This window comes from Camelus dromedarius, chromosome 4 (assembly GCF_036321535.1).
Source record: "Camelus dromedarius isolate mCamDro1 chromosome 4, mCamDro1.pat, whole genome shotgun sequence".
Taxonomy (NCBI): Eukaryota; Metazoa; Chordata; class Mammalia; order Artiodactyla; family Camelidae; genus Camelus; species Camelus dromedarius.
The window spans coordinates 51,215,044-51,237,132 of record NC_087439.1 but is presented as its reverse complement, the minus strand read 5'-3'; the positions used below and the strand labels follow the sequence as shown (position 1 = coordinate 51,237,132).

General features: G+C 39.4%; 1 protein-coding gene across 8 annotated transcripts in view; it reads right to left on the bottom strand.

The window, feature by feature from the left end:
• Positions 1-20,481, bottom strand: part of OSBPL6 (oxysterol binding protein like 6) — a 184,833-nt gene extending 164,352 nt beyond the window's left edge. For 5 of the 8 annotated variants that reach the window (XM_031451723.2, XM_031451726.2, XM_031451725.2 and 2 more), the window contains exon 1: positions 20,340-20,480. The gene's annotated coding sequence lies outside the window, so the exon portion shown is untranslated. Of the gene's footprint in view, positions 1-20,339 lie in introns of all 8 variants that reach the window. The other 3 variants (XM_031451728.2, XM_031451729.2, XM_031451722.2) reach the window with 2 other exon arrangements.
• Between the last annotated feature and the right edge of the window lie 1,608 nt (positions 20,482-22,089).

Below are 22,089 nucleotides of genomic sequence, written 5' to 3'. Positions count from 1 at the left end.
CCTAGCAGTAGGAAAATGACTCACCTGGCTCCAGGCCGGCAATGTGGGCAGAGGGGTAATGAGGGGGCAGCAGTTGGGAGCCAGGGCCAGTGGCTGCCACGTGACAGATCCAAATCCAAAGATAAGGATGTGGGGGTTACTTCACAGTGAGGTAGGGGAAGATTCAAGCCCTGGCAGGGACGGAGAGATAGAGGAGAGTTAGGATTCCTACCAAAATGACATGAGGCTGTCGTTAGAAGTAAGCAAGTGCTGGAAGCAACTATGTTCTGGCAGGAGCCATGAGAGGAAAGGTAGTTCTGGGGCCAGGGACAACCTGAAAGGTAAGTCCTAGGCAAGATCAGATAGTAACTGAAGACTGAAGGCCCTTGGACCTTCAGGACATCTTGTTATCCAAAGTCTCTGAAACATATCAAAAGCTATGCCTGCCTGTACACAGACGGGCTCTCTGCCTGACCTTCCTAGGATTGCCTAGGTGGCTCAGGACCTCTCTGGCTTCATATCTTGGTCTGCTCATGCAGTCATGCCCCATTTGGAGCTGGCAGCTTAGCTCCAGATGACCATCTTCACTCCAGTCCTTGTCCAAGCCTCTGCTCCATTCCAGGAGAGAGTGGTCATTTATATGTCCAGTGTACATAAGGCATAATGTGTCTACATTGGTCTTCCAAAATTGATATCTAAACTTAAAAAGCCATCAAGACACAATGTTCAAAAGATTGCCATCAAATAGGTTGAATCATCTAACAGTGAGGTACCAGTCAATCCTAATTGCAGAGGAAGGTCAATTTGAAAGTCTTTGTTGACTTCTTAAATTTTTAATGTACTTACAACTTTTATTTTTAATACAGTCTTATTTTTTCAGAATATATATAGCAATAGTATGGACAGAAGTGGAAACAGGCAATGTCTTAAAAGTTCTTGTAAGTTATTTAGCAGATAACAAAATGGTAGCCAGGCTTATGGTCTTCAGGTAGAAGCTTAGGAAACTGTTTTCTGTGAAATCTTCCCTGACCAAGAGAAAAAAACCCTAAAAATATTTCTGTGGCAGTGAGGGTGGGCTTCCTTACGGAACTGGCTCTGTCTGTGAAGACCTCAGCTTAGAAGTCCTGTTAAATGCTGGGAGCTTCTAAATCAGCTCCCTAGTGACTCACCCTTAAAAAGAAGTAAAAAATTAAGGATTATCAGCTACCTAAGGAAAAGCTCTAACATGAAAGACAGACCAAAAAAAGCAAACAAAAGGGAAGCAACATGGAAGAAACAGGTTGTACAGGGAACAGAAAACATAAATATTCTTAGAGGGGTAAGGGAAGATATTGTTTCCAAAAACAAGAAAGAAATACTTTAAAAAAGAAAAGAAAATTCTGACATGAAAAACTTGAGAAGGGCTGGAAAATAAAGCTAAGGAATATCCCAGAAAATAGGGAAAGAAGATTAAAAATGAAGAAATATGAAAAAAGATAAGAAAATTAGAAAACCAACGAATCTTGAAGTCCAATATTCAAATAAAAAGAATTCCGGGGGGGGGGGGGGTGGAGAATAGAGAAAATGAGAAAAGAAAATCATCAACAAAACTAAAGAGGTTTCAGATCTTAAGGACCTGAATTTTCTAGACTGAACTTACCCACCAAATACCCAGAAAAAAATGGATTTAAAAAGAAAAAAGAATATTAACTCACAGACAGAAAGCAAACTTGGATTAGATTCAAAAGATGAGGTTTTAGAATAGCTTTGGTCTTCTTAACAGAAACACTGGAAGCTAGGGGGCAATGCCTTAAGTATTCTGAAAAAAATTTATTTCCAACCTAGAATTTTATGCCAAGTTAAACCACCAATCAAGAATGAGAATAGTGTAAAAGTATTTATAAACATTTAAGATCTTAAAAAGAAAAAGGACACAGAAATTGATTTAATCCTAAATACATCAGTAATCACTTGAAATGTAAGATTAAATATTCAAAACTAATAAAGACTTCTAAACCGAAAAAGAAACCTAACTTTACGCTGTTTACAAGAGACAATTTAAATACAGAACGGTTGAAAGTAAAAGCCTGGAGAATGGCAAATGGGTTAGCTAGAGTAATGGCATACAATATAGACTTCAAGGCAAAATCACTAACAGATCTTTTTTTCAAGTATTCCATACCGACAAAGGGGTCAATCCACCAGAAAGACAGCACAATCATAAATAGTATGCACCCAATAATATCACTTTAAAATTTAGAAAGGAAAAAATTGATAGAACCGGAGAAAAAGGGCAATGTAGAGATGAAACAGAGGTTTGGCCAGATAAGACCACAAGCCAAAGAACACCAAAGAATGCTGGCAGTCTGGAAGCTGGAAGAGGCAAGGAACAGATTCTCTCCTAGGGCCTCTGGAGGGACTGTGGCCCTATTGACTCCATGATTTCAGCCTGGTGAAACTGAATTTGAACTTCTGGTCTATAGAACTATGAGAGAATAAATTTGTGTTGTTTTAAGCCACAGGGTTTGTGGCAATTTGTTATAGCAGCCATAGGAAACTAATACACCACCCCCACTACACCCATACACACAGAGGAACTCACTTAGGACCACCTTTATAAGCAGGGACCCACCAGTGAGGTAACTTCTCATTTAAAAAACTGAATTCCTATAAGGGAGAGTCGGTAAAGAGGCTACTAAATCCTTTGATAACGGAATTAAATCATTTTGTAAGTGATTCAACATGATTCAAGTTTTCCAACTCTCTCCTCACCTTGAAAACCAGAGGAGGGTTAACAGTATCACTAAATATGCAGGTTACACTACTATGGCCTCATGGTTCTGTGTTCTGACTTTGTGTCCCATTGGTCTACTGTAAAACTATCAAGCAATGACACTGATTTTCATGTGCATCTGTGGACTCAGTCTCATTGCTACATCTTACATGGTAATCCCTGACCACAAAATACTATGTAATCTGTGAGTTCTTGTGTCCTTTTGTGTTGACATAATAGCTTTTTACCCATACAGAACCCAAGAAAGATCTTTTTCTGTCTCATTCTACCTACTGGAAAACACTTTAATTCTTCATACAAGACAAAAACTAGATGCTGGTTTTCTTAGAATGGCCAATAGGATCAATCTTAATTGCATCGCCTTAATATGTTATACTGTGGAAAAATTAGATGCATAATCTGATTAACCAGCATACTGAATAGGCTTGAACAGCTGAAGGTTATATACTGACTCAACTATGACTAGTTTCAACAGCTTGAAATGTAACCTTAAAAGATGGCAGAATTAATACTTTCTTTGCCCAGCCCTCAATACTTTGATAGTCAAGAGCCAAATGCTTCTAAGTGTGACAAATGATCATTCTAATTAAAACTGATCAAACACTTAGCTGTGCTGCTTAGTAGTATAATGCCCTTAAGAGGATTAGACAAACAATTCTGGAAATATACAAAGCCATGGTGTTTGTTAATGAATTTCTGATAGAAAGAATAAAATACTTAGTGTTTCAATAATGACTACATGTAACTTCTCATTTGTCCAAGTGAATGACCTAAAAAGGATTTGGATATATGTACTGGAAATGTCTGCTACTCTATTGCTTGATTTTTGCTCTCTGCCAGTACTTTTGATGAAAAGAACTGCAATACATCTAATTTATCAGTATTCTCCTTATGATGAGCACTCTTTATGTCTTGCTTAAAAAAAAAACTTTGCTTATTTTTTTTCTAGAACATGTCAGATCTACAATCTACTTAGAACTGTTACTGGACATCAAGGATTAATCAGAAGATCAGGTAAAATTATGGGGACTTCCTTCTCTCACATCACTTTCACTGTCATCATCCAGGGCCAACCACATGCTCCCTTGTTTCTTTGAGACCATTATAGCCATTGTCAACACCATAGAGAACTTAGGGCCTTCAAAACTTTTTACTTGCCATCCATCACTCTTCATCTTTGACTCCCTCATTTCCTGATCTAGTTAATCATGAGCTGTCCCTTCAACCTCTTCCTTTCTAGCACTCTCATCTCTCCAGTTCCTCCCACAACACAAATTTCAATCTTAGCAAGAAAAAAGCAGTATGGACCAATTGGTTCTGAAGCTACAAGAAACTGGGTTTGAAATAGGATTATACAATTTACAAGGTGCAGGAATTTGGCAGTCACTTTACATTCCTATTTCCTCATCTGTGATAGTGAGAAGGGCTGGGACTAAGGTTAAGAGGATGGTGGGGTGAGGTGTGGAGAAGGATTATCAATAACAATACCTTTTGGGCCTATTGTGGGGGTGAGAAATAATGTATGTCAAGCCCCTGGCACAGAATAGACACAATACAGACAAATAAATAGTAGCTAAAAAAAGAACAATCAATCAACAAATCAATAAAACTACTAGCCAACTCACTCAGTTGCTTCTAAACACTGCTGGAGAAAGTCTTTCCCCCTTAGCTAGGCCTTCCTATTCAACATGTTGACTATGTAAACTTTTACCATGACTCCTCAATTTCTCTATTTCACTCCTCTGTCCGCCTCCTCACTTTCAACAGATCCCAAGAAAACTTCCACTTCTCGTCAAGATAAAATAACAAGGACAGAATTTACTTTCCTATCTGAAACAAGCAAAAAGGGGACAAACATACGAAGAAACAGTTTTCAAGATATTATCAGGCAACAAAAACAGTGATCTCTGAAAGACGGGAAAGAGATGAGTCCTCAAGTTGTACCCACTTGTGCCTTGAGTTTCCAGCTGTGGAACAATGTAGTATTTTTTCTACATCTATACATGCAAATCAACCCTAAGGTGTACTGTATGCCAGGTCAGGACAGCCTGGCAGCCAGGCAAGTCATGGAATTCAACCTCTCAGAAACTCAGTTTCCTTCTCTCAAAATGAGGGAGGTAGACCAGATGATTTCTAAGATTTCTTCTGTGATTCTTGTAATGTTGGAAAGGTTAATGTATTAGTTAAGTCTTAAGTACTGAACTAAGAAAATATAATGACAGACACTTCTGGCATCTGTTTGCCACAAAATATTCTCAAAGCAATCCCAAAAGAATCATTATTTTGAAGAATGGCCATTCTTTTTCAAGCTATCATCCTGATTTTATGAAAATCAACTGCCTATCAGTGGCCAAATCCCAACACTGCCTACCAATATTTTCTTTAGACAGAGTTTTACGATTCTTAGCTATCTTAAAATCAGAAAAGATGACTTTCATCTTAATTCTCAATAAAATAATAACATACATTTGTAAAGCAAACAATTCTTCAAGTATTTCTCTAAAGGCTTTCTGGAAAATTCATCTATTTCAGAAAGAAAATTTTAAGGAATGACAGAAAAAAACATAAAATTATCAAGTAACACCCTCCTCTCACCACACACAGTAATACATTCTGGCACAAAGCACTTTTAGATGTAATATTATCATCTGAGTCACATATTTAAACTAAAACTTGGGGTAGACATGAGTTAATTTGTCAAGGACAAAATTCTACCACCACCCTAAAAAAGAGATCACTAATTTCCCGTTTTAAGTACAGTCATCATACCTATGCCATCAAAACAGAAATGAAGAAAGTTACCTCATGATTTGTGAGTAGTTTTTAAAGTGTCTCAAGAAACAGAAACTTGCTTGCATTTAACTCATAAGTTATTGCTTTGCAGAGAGACATGTCAAATAGCCTGTTTTAAACCAAAACTAACCAACTAAAAAGCTCTAGTATCTTCAACTTAAAGAAATGCATTTTAGTTGTTTACTGTACTCTTGGCTTTGAAAAATGTAATCCTTTAACCTTGTTATTTCACATTATGTGGTCTGCTCACAAAGAATAATTAAGCCTTCTTCTCAAGGTATTTTTAAAAGTACTTCTTCCATAGAGAAACAAATAATTGTCAGTTAGCTACCCTATAATGGACATTTAAGAACAGAAGTACAGCAGTGCTTTATCCAAATATGTATTTCCTGAAGTCTAAAGATTAGAGTGTAAATACAAACTAAACAAACCTACAATTAGCATTTCTAATAGCAAACAATGTATAGTGTAATTTTATACAAATCAATTAACAAAAATTACATATTCAACAACTTACTGAATGCCCACTATATAAAAGGCTATGTGATGTAGGAGTTAAAAAGATGAATAGATAGAGCCTTCTAGTTCTATGAAAAGACCTTTAATAGCATTAGTTTGTGGATCTAACAAGTGAAAATAAAAAACAACCCTTAATAGTTATCAGTCCCCCTAAGGCACCCCATGACATCTGAGCAGTCACTCAAAGGCAGATAAAAGTTGAAGACTCATTACCTCTGTGAACCAGGGAACCACAGGATGGAGTTCAATACCTAGGTAGTTTAATCAGTCTGGCTTCTAAAGACCCAGAAAAATACTTAGCAGCAAATATGCAAGCATCCTCAGGAGCAAATGAACAGAAATATTAAGTGTATGGAAGGGGTAATGGATGGGATTTAGGGGAACAGCAGAGAGGGAGGAAAAGAATGTTCATTTGTATTTGTCTAAAGTGGTATTACCACAGTAAAGCCAAAAATTGAAATGCTGCCTTTGTATCCTGACACATGGAAGCTTTCATTCGAATTTAGAACACTGGATTTTATGTTTATGTTTCTTCTAATCACCAATCGGGATTAAATCTAAGAGCCAATAAATTCTCTACAGTCATTTTAGTTTTCATATCTTTAATGCTACTAATTCTATAATAATGATGATTCCCTAACATTACTGGTGATATTTGGTTAATATTCACTACAGGCCAGGAGAGCACAGAACACTCAACACAACGACTCAAGACTTAGCTCCCAACAGTATTCCAATACTACAGTGAAGGAAATCACTTGGGCAAATTACTTAATCTTTTGTGCCCCAGTTTTCTTACCTCTAAAACAGAGCTAATGATAGTACTAAGCAATAGCATTACTGTGAGTATTAAATGAGTTAATTCAAATAAAGTGCTTAAAACAATGCTTGACACATAGTAAATGCCTATGTATCAGCTATTATTATGTCTACATTTTCACAACACTTGGACAACTTTTTTTACTAAGCCCTCTCATAAATCCTCAGTGAAAAATGTTTTTTAAAAATACGTCTGAAGGGCTAGACTGTTAGAGGATATGTAATGAAGGCCTTAAAATGTTCATATCTCTTAATCCTTAAAAAACTAGCCATTCTAGGGAATAATCAGGTATCTCTACACAAGGCCATTCATCAGGTTATTTATAATGTCAAAAAATGACCTAACAGCCCAACTAGAATTAAGTAATCAATTCCCAACAAAGTCTCTCTGGCCCCCAGGAAGATAAGGCGGGAATGCTTTTCAAGGTCTTTCTTCAATTCTCACTCTCCTTAAATTTTCTATAGTATTTGTAATAGCCCATTTCTCTTCTTAGAAATCCTTTCCTCTCTTGACTTGGGGACAAGACTCTCAATCTTCTGCCTATTTTTCTAACTGTTCCTTCTCTACCTCAGATTTCTCCTATACTTCCTATCCATTAAAAATATCATCAGTTCCTACATTTTTATCCCTGCCCCTCGTACCCACAAAACCGCCTCAGATGCTTCCCAGCCTCCAGAGATAAAGCATGAATCACATTCTTGGTATGACATTTACCTCATTACACTTCATGTAATACTAAATTATGTCTCCTCTCCCTTATTGGATAAGCAGGTTCTTAAAAGCAGAATCAACAGCTTAATCATCTTTCTTTCTCCCTTAAGACCTAACAAAATCTCTTGAACATAGTTATTGCTATAAGTAACTAAATGGGTAAGCATATAAAATACTTTTAATAGATTATTAACATTAAAACAGAGCCTTGCAAACACTGTTGACAATTTTCTCATCTGTCTCAAATTAGCTTTTGATTTGTAAGAAGGCATAAGAGACACTGACTGTATTTACATTTTACATAATGATTTCCAATTAATGAATATTAATATATCTAATTTTCAATTAACATGCTAAAAATGATAACAGCTAGAGTTTACACAGCACTTACTATGTACCTGTTCTAGAAAATGCATATGCATTAAATCACTGTATCCTTGCAATAATGCTTTGTGTACTAATGCTTAGGTACTATTTTTATTCTCTTTTTAAGAATGAGTTAACTAAGGCAGAGAAGGGTTAACTGACTTATGCAGGGTCATACAGCTGCACAAAGCAAAGCCAGGATTTGAACCCAGGCAGCCTTGGCCCCAGTCTGGGCTTGTAATCCTAACCCTTATCTAGTCATTCACCATAAAAATCTAATTTTACATAAGCATTTTTTAACTCATTTAGAATTTTTTATAGAAACTTGTTATTCATAAGTAATATATTTTTCTGTATATGAAAATATATAAATGTATATAAATATATCGGTGTTAACTACATCAAAGTTCTGACTAAAAGTACACATATACAAGGCACTAATGCTTATTTCATAATGCCAGTTTTGCATTAAATATTACAATATTTTAAGTTACTTTAACCTATTTCTAAATGCTTAAAGATATTACCAGTCTAATATGGAAACTTCTTGACTATCTTGGGAAATTTATATTTTCATACAGATTTTTCTATATTCTGTATCAATTTTTAAGTTAAAAAACTAAGAATTTTCATAAATATGTAACATAAATCACACAAATGCTACTTAGCACTAGGTGTCACACAGGACAACCACAATAATGTTACAGTCTTATTGAAAATGACAATTTAATATATAATGTCAGGTTCTTAAAGGGTATATTTAGCCTTAATTAACTTCTTACCACTAGAAAATAATCTGTACTATTACAAAGTCTGCTTAATTCTCAGATATTGTTCTATTTAAAGCTTTTAGGTTAATAAACCCAAATACAGTGATGGAGAATTCTACTATTAAAATGCAAAAATTTCTAACCAACAAAATTCTTAATACATGATTAGCTACTGCTGAAAGGCCTGATTTCTCAGCAGTTAATTTTTTAAAGAAAATTGTTTTAGTCTCTGCCTGACCATAAGTAAAAACATTCAAGAGTGCTCAAAAGAAAAATCCCTTTGTCTTAAAAGTAATCTGCCCAAACCAGACTTTTTTTTTTTGCCCTTTTTAAGAATGTAAAACCTAATGTGTATATCCTCCACTCCAACAGGCTCATCCCCCTGGTCCTTTCACTTACTGTTCCCTGTACCAGGAAAGGATCTGCACCCAGACCTTTTCACAGCATGACCCTTGCTATCATTGAGGCTCAGCTCAAATGTCTCCACCTAGCAAGGTCTTGCCTGGTCAGTCCACCCAAAGAAGCCCACTGTTACAGGCTGAATCCTGTCTCCCAGAAAGACATGCTGAAGTCCTAACCCCCAATACCTAAGAACATGGCCTTAATTGGAAATAGGGTTGTTGTAAGGTAGTTAAGATGAAGTCTGTGTAGGGTTGGCCCTTAATCCATTATGACTGATGTCTTTATATGAAGGAGACACACACAGAGACAGAGACACAGGGTAGGAAGCCATGTGAAGGAGGCAGAGATTGGTTATGCTTAAAAACTTTAAGTGTAACTACAAGCCAAGGAATTCCTGTGGCTGTCAGCAGGTTGAAGAGGCAAGGAAGGATCCATCTTGATTTTGGACTTCTTGTCTCCAGGGCTGAGAGAATGCATTTCTACTGTTCTAAGCCATCCAGTACATGATGCTTTGTTATGGGAGCCCTAGGAAACTAATAAACATACCACCACCGACCGCTCTTGCCCCATCAGTCACCTTTATTGTCCTCATAGTTCTTAACAGAATTTAAAATAGCAATGTACTTTTTTTTTTTACTGACTGTCTTCCTTCATTAGAATGTCAGTTCTGACTTCAAAGCACAAAGCCTGGCACACAGTAGATGCTGAAGAATTATTTTCTCAAATAAATTAATGATCCTGAGAAAAGACGATAGGATTAGAGAATGTCAAAATAATTCAATGCCAATATTCAGAGCAACTATAAACCCTCCCATAACCTAATAATAAAGTGTCTAATACCAGATTTACCTAGCACTGAGAGTGACTTCGTACCATCTTAACTATCCTGCACTAACTGGAAAATGAACCTCTGAGCCAAAGAAAACTAGCTTCAGCAAAATGAGGAATAAGAAGCATTTCTTACTTACTACTTCAAAGATGCGGCTGAAAAAGAATTACCTCCGTATTTCTTAAGTGTCAGAAGACTCATCTTGTGGAAGGACAGCACGTACATGTGTCAGAAGGCTGACGGCTAACTAAAGGAGAAAGCAAAAGATCTTCAAGGGAAAAAAAAGTTACTTAAAACTAAAAGGAGAAGAATTCTAGGGTTATTTGGTAAAGGAGCAATTCGTGCTGTCCCACAGCCGAAGTCCTCTGTATTACAGGCGTGAACAATAATGGACAGTCTTAGAGTTAACCAGCGTCACTTACTTTAGCGGGCTCTGTTGTTGGGGATTCTACGTGCAATTTTTTTTAAGTGAAGTATATAAAACATTCTAGAGAGATACCTGTTTTTAAAAAAAAAAAAAAAGGTTTAAAATTAAGGCGGGGGGCGAGTTCATGTTTAACAGGGGTATCAGTTGTGGGGAACACCTCTTTGCATGATGATGTCAGAAAAATGAAGGGTCGCAGGGCAGGGACATGCACTCTAAGGGAAGCTACCAAACGTCCAACAAGTGACACTCAGGAGCTTTAAAGACAGAAAAGAGTGGTAAAGAGGCCCGGCCCTGAAAAAGGGGCCCGCCCACCTCCACCCTGCTTGGGAAGGCAAAACATACAAGGAGGCAACCAAAGGAAGTCGCACAGTGGAACAGGACAAGAAACTGAGGAGTTGCAGGGCATAGAGACTGCCTCGGAGTTTCACAAAAAACCAGTTAAGGACTGGTAGGACAGAAAAGGAGAGAGCGTCCGGGGCGTGGAAAAGGCGATGGTCGCGCAACGGCGGCTGGGAAGGGACAAAAAGCCTCTAGCGCGCAGGGGGAAGGGCAGCACCCACGGAAGCGGCCCTTCCCGGGGTGGGCTGAGTTTAGTGACTGATGCCTGCTTTCCCCCAAACTGGCCAGAAATTGGGTTTTTCTACTTAGTCTTTGTACATGTGATAAACTAATTTTCAAAGAACCAGACTGCTGATCACTTAAAAAAAAAATCCTGCTAAATGTAATCATAATTAGTATCTTATTTCCAAGTCACTTCTGAATTTACAGTGCCACAGGGCAGATAAGCGTTAAATCAGTCATCAGTGGAGAAGTCTACAGGAAAAGTGTAGTTATTTTGGTTATTCGGATTCTAGGTAAATGTGAATTTAAGGTAATGATTAATAATTGTACTTTCTATCTACGTAGGACTTACTAGTTCTCTAAGTGTTTTCACATACTAATTGGAAACGTGATCACACCAACAATGACTGTTTTGCCCTCATTTATCAGATGAGGCTCCCAGAGGTTACTGGTCCAGGGTCAGATGCTTAACAAGTGGAGAGACTGGGAATAGAACTTGGGTATCCATGATCTCTCCCTGGGCTACTGGGCTCTTCCTGTCAAAAATACACTGCTCCTCCAAAAGGCGTGTATTGCGGTAAAAAGCACCGCAAGACAGAAGGCTATTTGCAAAGACGGATGTATCGGAAAAAGAAAAAAAAGGAAGTTAGATGTGTGGCAAGAAGAAGCAGTGTAGCACAATGTATTTAACATATGCTGCTGAATCTCTTAAAGAAACGTAAATGTTCATTCATGTCAGATTAAACCTGCGTACAAAACTCCATTAGGAATTAGATACACTAGATACACAGAGTAAGAATCAATGCATCCTGAAATTTCAACAGTCCTGGAAAGTTAAGGAAAGGGTCTTCCAGATACTGCCACACATCCCCTACAAAGCCTTCCAGTGCCTCCTCTTCTGTGATAAAGAGCTTCTCTGACCGCTCCCCATCCACCTATATCATTCTTTGCTCTTCAAATCACCCTACTTTGACATCAAAAGCTTCTCATGATGTGCCACTACGAGGCTGCTGCCTATTCTTCTTAGTTTCTGAATAAATTTATTTGGAAAAGAACATAGTTACTAAAATATCAGAACTTCCACAGAGAAAAAGGATGCATATTATTTACTGGATTCATTTATTAGGATAAATACTTAATCCTGACTTCATGTCTCAAGATTAAAAGAGACTGGTATAACACCTTTCCTCTGTATAACTGGTGAATGCCATTCTGATTTAAAATTACCAATTCCAGATGAAGGGCTATGTCTATTAACTTTGAATAAATATGTATTCATGATGGTAATTAAACTATTCATTTCTTTTTAGGAAAATTATTTTGCAGCACAATACCTCTGATTGTTACCAAGTTTTTCCTTTTCTTCAGTATAACCCATAATTATTCATATTATTGATTATTAAAGTCATATCAACATATAATTACTCTTCCCAAAGTTATGACCCACTAACCATTCAGTTGCTTCCTTGGCTTTGTCCTTCTTACTATTCTATAGTTTAGTATTAGGTACCCCTTTGCAGACTCTAGGAGGGCAAAGGCACGATGAAACAATCACTGTACGAAAGCATATGCTTAGGAGTAGAATACCAAAAATGGCTTCAGAAGTAATTATAAAAATACTCCATGGAATGGATTTCAAGAGATGAAGAGTTGGGGAGGGTATAGCTCAGTGGTAGAGTGTGTGCTTAGCATGCACAAGGTCCTGGGTTCAATCCTCAGTAGCTCCACATAAAAAAAAAAAAATTAATTAAAAATACATAAGTAACCCTAATTACCTTCCCCCAAAAAACCAAAAACAAAAAAAAATTTTTTTTAAAGAGATGAAGGGGGTCATCTTATCTATAAAACAAGGAGGATGGAAGAGATAGTAATTCCCAGAATGGACACTTTTAAAAAATACAGATTCCTGGACACCATACCAAACTTCAGGGATAGCAGGCTCTCAAGATTGTGGCCCATAAAATAACATTTCTCTCTATTTTACCACTGGAAGCTGCATCTGATGGGGTTGGAGTGGCAATTAACAACATCTCCATTTCTGTGCTCTCCCAGTCTCGGGCTTCTGCCACCCCTTCTTCAATGTCTGTTCTCCCTGAACTCTCACCTGTAGCAGGGTACACCTTGGTCCTGATCAACTCCCCTGGATCTCCTCCCCAGGAAGACCAGTTAGCTGGGGACACAGTAGCAAGGGCAAGGAACTGCAGAGAACCCAGGTGTGCCAACTCTGTCCCAAGGGACAACCGCTTCCGGTTTCCCTCCTCTTTTGAACATCAGCCTGTCAGGGTAGTAGTGAGGGTGAGTCTTTATGACAATGATCATGTTCTTATATCAGCACACAATGAGACCGAAAGTTCCAAGGGAATGCTATTGGTTACAACTACTTAACATACTTTAGCAATACGAGTGATTCCCAAGAAATTTAAAAATTATCTTGGTTTGAATACATAATATGTTCAAATCACAGTAAAAGGTGCACTATATTAATTAGTGTGCTAAATAAGTGTCCTTCCCATCCCCACCCCAACCACCCAGTTCTCTTCCCCAAAGGAAATCACCATTACCAATTTATTGTGTCACCTTCAAGAGATAGTCTCTACTATCACAAGCATAAAAATATACTTATAAAGTTATACTTAACATCAACGGCCATATACTTCTCGGCACCTTATTACATCTCAAGGATCATTCCACGTCAGCAAATATAGAACGATCTCATTCTTTTTAACAGCTATCTGGTTTTGTTTCTGCTCCTTATTTAACCAGTCCCATAGTAATGGGCATTTAGCTCTCTTTAAATCTCTTGTCATTACAGACAAAGCTGCAGTGAATGTCTTGGTGCAAATTCATTTTGTGATGTACAGGTATATCTGCAGAAAAATTTCTTAGATTTCCTGGGATGAGAAGGTAGGTGGATTTTTAAATTTTATGGCTGGCAATAGTACCAAATTGCTAGCCATAGATGCTGTGCCATTGTGTACCCCTACCAACAATGTATGAGCCTCTCAGTTTCCTCAAAGCCTTGCCACCATGAGGAATTAACAAATGTTAAGATCTTTGCCAATTTAATAGGCTAAATAGTTTAAAATTGCATTTGTCTTATCTTGAATTGAGTATAATTTTATATTTAAGTGCCACTAGTGATTCCTTTTCTGTGAACTGTTTGTTCCTTTCCTTTGCCCCTTTTTCTATTAGATTTACAGTCATTTTTTCTTGTTGACACAGAGGAGCTCTTTGGATATTAAGGAGTTACTCTTAGTCTACGACATGTCATAAGTAGTTTCTTCCTGGTGTGGTGAGGTTCATCTCCTGCCTGTTACACATACTATCTTTTCTTGAAGTTTAATTTATCAATCTTTCATCTTATGCCTTCTGTATTCTTCAAGATGTTTAAAAGCTTTTTCTTTATGTGTACAGACACATAAAGAAATCTTCTATAATATCTGATCTCCATAAGCCTTCAGATTCACACTTTTATTTCCTCTGTTGGCACTTTTTGAAGTGAAATTGGAGGACAAGCTGGGTTATAATATCCACCCACTTCCTCCCCTGACCTTCCCGTTCCATTATCCTGAGTTCTTGTGGATTTTGCTCTTCCCTTCTCCCTTGCTTTCTTCACAGAGTTTCACATGAGTGCTATATTTGCTTGACCTACCATGGAAAGCACACTCTCTTTATAGTTCTTGCTTCAATTTTTAGTTCATTGAGATCAAAAAGAATTTCATTAATGTCTTTTCATAATCAACATGCCACTCAAATTGTGCTCCTTATTCTATTCTAGGGAAATGATACAACCAAAACTGTTCAGATTGTTGCCTGATGGGGTGCAAATATGCAAAAGCTTGTCTAGCTGCTACAGATAAAACAGAAAGCAAAAATGTCATCTTAATTTAAAATAAAATCAGACTCTTCACTTTATCTCCAGAAACGACACATAACAAAATTTTTAAAATTTTCATGTTCTTTTAGATACTTTATTGTTCAAACTTTAGTAGCTGGTAACAGTATGTTACTTGTAGCAACACTTTATTATGTGTAAAAAAAATCAAGGTAACTTCTTCAAATGTATGACAAAACTTAAGCACTGGTTTAGGAAGTGTGAAATAAAGCTATTGCTGGAAATTGAGGCCAGGTTTATTTTCGGTTTGACTTAAAAAAAAAAAAAGATTCTAAAAATATAAGGCTGTTGTTCTCCCTTCGACTTCTACATTCTCCAAAAGGTGGATAGGTCTCAAGAGCTACAGTGAGAATTGCCTCAATAAGATGCAAGATAAAAAAGTAAAAGTTGATATTCTACTCCTGACTTAATTCCCTCTACACTTTGTTTTTGTCTCATATTAGCTTAGGGAAAGACAATCACAAAGGAAAAGAGAGAGGCACAAGATAATTTAATTTTCTCTGTCCGTTGCTGTTTATTGGGTTAAAAGACAAAGCTGTGGGTATCAAAACAGCAAACACCAAAAAAATTTAAACAGTGATATTTGCAATGTTTATTCCTCTAATCATCTCCTCAAAAACAAGGCCTTTTCTCTAAAAATATAAGAAAAGTTTTTAAAAATATGCTTGATTTCACTTCCCACACCAACCACTCAAGGAGAACGATAGGAAGGTAGCTTAAAATCCCACTGCAGAGGTTGCTGTTGGTTCATTTTCTTATTCACCTACCCATCATTTGGGGAAGAACTTTATTTCCTGTCACCAACAACAGAAGTAAATTATTTGGCATATTCTCTGCTAACTGGAGCTAGTGCCTCACTGGGCAAGTCTCTGGCCCACAGTTTTCCCACCTAGAAAATGGGAGATGTTAGAATTGGAATAAAAGGTTTTTTCAAATCTCTTTCAGCTCTAACACCTCAAGCATCATCACATCAAGCAAATATAAGAATTTCCAGTGTCTGGGTCCTTTCTTCATATAGTTTACAAATTGACCTGTAGGTTTTCTCGAACAGAAAACCATATAATCCGTCATCTCTAAAGAAGAAGATAATTTTTGTGTATTAATCATGAAAGCTTTGTACTCAGTCCCATGGCACTGGTAACATATATAAAATGATAATCCACCAATATTTTACTTGAATGTTTTTTGCCTATTTAAACATATTTTTATTTTTTAAGCTTATTTATCTACTTACTTACATTTATTTTAAGATTTTCGTTACATAGTTAGTTATTCTCTCTAACCCAATTATCCCTTAGACAGTCCTGAATATCAGGCTACTTGGGTTGCCCTCCTTTCTAGCTCAGCCTTTTGTCAGCTTACTATATAGATGTTCCACGACACTGGCCCTATCAGATGGAATTCCCTCACACAGGAGAGTTTTTACTTTCAAGTAATCAGCCAAACCACGGTAAGAAAGAGTCCTTGGACATTTCTGCTTCCTGTAATTCACCCTCCCATTGACATAATCCTTTTACAGATAGTTAACATTTACATTCTAATTCATTTTAATATAAAAACTACATTCATACTATACACAAAGAAAGTGAATATAAACTTATAAGAAAATGGGTTCATATAACCCACCAGAAACTTCATCTTGAGACCCTCATGACTCCACACACTCAGTTCCCTGTAATATCCAGGTTGGAACTCTTAATAACCATTCATCTGTGTTTATTTTCTATCTTTTCCTCTGAAATTCCATTCAACACTGTAATGTTCCATTCCCCCAAAATCTGAATTCACCCATCCAACTATCCTTCCCCTGACCTCTGTCTTTCTCCTATTTGATAACACTTAAGTGTCTTCATGACAAAAGGACTAACCATGACTAAGTCCTTCTAAAGCCTTCTGCTTTTAAAAAGCCAGTAACATAAAACTACATTTAAAGTAACTGTTCTTTGCAAGGGCTACATTTTTTCCCCCAAAGCACTCTCAACTGAAGGAAGTCTAAACATAAATCTGGAAAAACTTTAGGGAACAAAAGAAAAAATAGATACTTCATGCAAATTCTAAAACCAAAGCCAGATTCACCCCACACACATGCATACATATTCAACAGTAATTTGTTTTTGGTAGATTCTGTTTTGGGTAGACCCTTGAGGGCAAACATATGACCCAGCACCTAATATGGTTTCTGGTACATACTATGTGTTCAATGAATGCTGGCTGAATGAAGAAGAAAGGCACTTGATGTGTGCCATGTCACCTCCACATGAGAACCACAGACACTGGTCACCTCTCTATGAACGTGATCAGCCATGGGGTTGGCAATCCAGTGGATGGATGCAGAACTGCCTCAAAGCTCATGGAAACTCAGAACCACACTAAAAGGGCAGACTACCAAGTTCAGTAACTGAGATGGACATCAAGTCAGTTATCCCTAAATTAATTTTAGTTCATTTTCTTGATCAAAGCTACTAAGCACACTTTGGATTTCAAATCATTTAACATATATCTAATTAGGGGATATAAGGAATGTGTAACTGAAGCAAGGGATGTGGATAATCCTCCCTGAATAACAGAGGATTATAGAGTCCTTTATTCTCATATGAGCTATTTTGATAATTTCTGATTTTATTGGTATGCACAAGCTTTTTTCCTGGGGACGTCTGTTTTTTTTCTCTTTTTTTCTTTTTGTATTAAAGATTTGCCACATTGTCATTCGGCTGCTTTTGAAACTACCAGCAAGATGTTCTCCAAATCACTATGCCAAGGAAAGGCAATTCAACACACACACACACACACACACACACAAATGTTTGTATTTGATGGTTTGTCTTTGCTTGTTTCACTGGCTTGTGTAAATCAGTACAATTTCAGAAACGGTATTGTATTTTGGAAAATAATTTGGCAATATCTATGAGTTGAATATACACACATTCTACACAATCAACAATTCTATACCTTGGTATTTACCCAAGAGAAACACTTGCCCATGTGCCTCAGGAAACATGAATGATCAAAGCAGTACTCCTTGCAATCATTTAAAAAAAAAAAAAAGGCCATCGGTAGGAAAGCAGGGAAACATATCATGTTACAGACACATAATGGAATATTGCACAGCAATGTAAGTCAATGAACTATGTACAGCCTATGAATCTTAGTGACATAATGTTGAGTGGGAAAAAAAAGGCTCAGACACTAACAGTTAGTATGAGACCTTTTTTCAAAATTAAAAACAAACTAAAAACAAACTAATAATTATTACTTAGCCTTTGCAGTTAAAAAAAAAAAAAGTCCCTCTTTTGAGAATTCATGCCTTATCCTTCCAAATGAGACCACAAACTCCTGAGGGCAGGGACATCTTTTCATTCTTATTTGTATTTCCCACATGCCTAGACCATTGTCTTCAACAGACCGGTGCTCAGTAGGTAATTATCCATTGAATGATTACTGAATGTTACTTAGCCAAGGCATTTTAATAAAATTTAAATCTCCTTAGTCCAACAATTTCATGAATAAGTCACATAAAACTTTTATCTACTTATGCATTAACCTAATTCTATTTCTGCAGTGATGCTACAGATCTTCAACAACAAACAATTCATCCTAGAAGGACTTTACTTTTCCTCTTGGAATAAAGTTAACTAATATAAGGTACAGGCAATCTAAGGACAAGAAAACTTATATTAAGCAATCTTGTAAAAGTCCAGCACAATCACACTATACCATAACCAAAAGACATCTGATAAAGCATCATAACTTAAAACTGAGATATCTGGGAAGAAACCCATCCACTGAATGGATAATTGAGTTATCAACATCAAAACTGAAAATATGAGCAAGACCAGGATTTTTAGGCTTTCTAAAAAAATGCAAAGATTATAATTTCAGAATATTTTGTTTCTACTTTGAGAAAAAAATTATTTTTAGGGGGAAGCACATGACATTCAGGGCTAAAAGAAATAGTAGGAATAATATTCCACCAACTGGGGCCCTCTAAGCCAAAGAGGGCTATGCATATTCTCTGTAGATGATTATAGCCCAGTTACACTGCAGCCTTCCTTCGACCTTGGGAACTCTGCTCACTCTGAGTTACTGTGAGGTCTTCTGTTTCATTTATTATTAGTCTTTGTATCTGCAATGCTGTAGCATTGGATAGGAGTATCAACACTGTGAGCTCCCAGACCTTAAATTGTAGAAATGCTTCCAAAAAACAAAGGGGGAGGAGGCAGGGGGAAAAATACAACCAAGAGGAAAATAAAGTTAATGATATTAAGACAGAATATTTAAAACGTTTACCTTTGGAAAAAGACCACAAGTATGAATCAGCTCTGTGATATACAACTATCCATTAGCATGCAATTTTTAAATTTAAGACAAGATGGTCAAGAAAAATTATTTTGTCATTTTGGAAAAAAAAAATCACAATTGGCTAAAACTAGTCCAGCGATTTAAAAACGTAAATTCTTATAGAGAAAAAGCATATAGGACGTTGCACCCGGGAGAAAGAAAGAATTCGGCAACCCAGTGGGTTTCACTTAGTTTCATGTCATTTGCTTCATGTCCATTATGTAATGCTTTCCCCAGCTTTAGTTCTCTATGTTTAAGCTACCGTTCAGGTATATCACAGATATGCCACAAAATCAGTATCTGGTCATAACTTTCAAAAACAGCTTAATAGGTGTCATACAGATGCGTCTATATACATCAGTGGCTTGAAAAAAATGTGCTGGTGTCATTACTTCTCCCCGGCTTCCTCCTCAGGTCTCCCATCCCCTCCTCCCCCAGCATCCCCGGCCACACGATTTTCGAGCAGTTCCCGGCTCGATGCAGGGGAAGCACGTCTTGACTGCAATGCAAACCCTGTCCCAGTCTGAACCAGGGAAGGCGGGCTCGGCCCTGGCCGGGGGTGTGGACGAAGGCTGCAGAGAAGGCTGCAGGGGAGCCAGCAGCGGGTGGGCAGGGGTGCCCCGTGAGGGCAGTCCGCAGTGCACGCGCACAATAAAACCCAATGCACAACTTCCCCAGCCGCTCTTCTCAGCTCCCCGGCTTCCCCGAAAGGTGCGGCGTAGGCGTTAGCTGGAGCGGGCGCGGGCGCGCGGGTTCGGTTCTCCGCCGACAATTACATCAGTCCCTCTCCCTGCCCCAGCTTCCATCCCAGCAGCCTGGGGGAGCCGGGGCGAGGGGGCGGCGAGGGGTGATGCAGGCGCGAGAGCCGGCAGCAGGAATTCCCCACGACGAGGGGGATGGGAGAGCGGCGAACTGGGACCGTGACCCAGACGCCCCCTCCCACCTCGGCCGCGGGGCGGGACTGGCACCACCGTCCCCGGCTCTTCGGCTAGTGGAGCCCCCGGAGGGCTGCGATGCCTCAGGGACCCAAAGCCCGGTAGCTCGGCCGCGGGTCCCTCAAGGTCCTGGGCCCTCCGGCCGCTCACAATACCCCCGGGCCGTGGTGCGGGCACTATAGTCCCGCTCCAATGGTCCCCTCCGCAGCCAGGACACCTACCTGCAAGACAAGCAGCGGTGCCGCGGCTCGTGCGGCGGCAGCAGCGGGAGGCGGGAGACAGCCCCGGCGGACAGGCGGGCGCGCGGGCCGGCCGGGGAGCGGAGGCACGGGCGCCGCCTGCGTGGAGCCGCGGTCTCCTGCACGGACAGCGGCGGTGGCGGCGGTGCTGCGCCTCCAGTGGTCCGCCTCGCCGCAGCCCCTCCTCTCCCACGGGCGGGGCGCGCTGGCGGGGCGGCGCTCCGGGCTCCCCGCCCCCCGGCTCCCGCTAGCCGGCCCGGCTGGAGTGGAGCCGCGGGCAGCGGGCGCTCCCGCTGCGCGCTCACCCTACCTGGCACCTTCCGGCGCAGCGGGGAGACCCGCGAGTTGGGCACGCCAAGCCTCCGACGCGCGGGGTCTCACTGCCTGGGCTCACCTCCGACCCGGCCCCGGTGGAAACGCCTACAGGGGTTGTCCAGAGATCACAGCCATAGAGCCCTTGACCGGGCATCCCCGGGCCTGAGAGCCGTAGAAGTGAGCCCGCCCGCCCTAGCTGCAGCCAGCGGAGGTGAGCCAGCCCTGATTCGCAGGGGGTGACTCCAAATGGTCCCCGCGCTCTAGGCCTGGAGCGCATCCTATCCGAGCACCGAGGGAGAGCGGATTGAGAAGGGAACCGCAGCCCGGAGACCTTCCCAGAGGCGCTGCCCAGCCCCTGTCTCAGGCCAGCATTCAGGCTAGTCATTAAACAAACGAAACTGTGTGTGCCTGCTCCCCCACCGTCCCTGACACTCCGGAGCAGAAACTTCCCAGGCCCAGAGAAACACCTCGCTACAATCCATTCCCCTCCGCCCCACCAACCGATGCCCGAGGGAAGATTAATCTAAAGGCAAATTTGCTGGGAAGGATGGGGTAATTCTGCACAGACGTTTCCTCTGTAAATGGATGACTGAGGAAATGTCAGGAGTATCTCAAAATATTTGTCATCACCATCTTCATGAGAAAAAAAGTCCACAAAACAAGGATTGTAACAGGAACTACTACAGAAACAGTGCTTTGGGGGCTCCCTAGGGGTCCAGATGGGTGAATGGGGGATGGGGGGAGCGGTGCCTTCCAAAATTGAAGATATTGCTACCCACCAAGGCAACTGTGATGGCATTTCTCTGTTTTCTGTGCTGATAAAATCCTGATTTGCTATGAAACACAGTCAATTTGTTTGCCCTCATTCTCACACACCATTTCTCTTGAATCTCCAACCTCACCTTTTGGATTCGTTTCTTACAGCCTAGCAATGTTCTCATATCGTCATGTCATAAAACAATAGACCCTGCGACACATTAGTTTCATATTAACTCCTTCCCAGTAAAGAAAGTCTCTTCAAAGGAAAGACTGGGGTGCTGACCTTCACTTTACCATCACCACCTTTCCACTCCTTCCACCTGGGCTCCATCTACAGAAACTCTACTAAAACTACTCGCTCTGAAAAAAAAAAAAAAAAAAAAAAAAAAAAAAAAGCCAAACTCCACGTAAGAGAAAATACAAGGGGATAAGAGAGCACACACAGAGTCTTTAACCCAAACAGCTGCTTATCAAAAATTTTCACTGAATTTCTAATAGCAGAGAACCATAAACTATTGGGGAGGGGAAAGGAGCTATCACAACTGAAACCTCACGTTTTAATCTTAAGACTGCTAGCATGCTTTTACTCTATTGCATAGTATCTCTGTGTGTTTTATCATTTTAAAAATAGGCTTTAAACATCAGGGGGAAAGTCTCC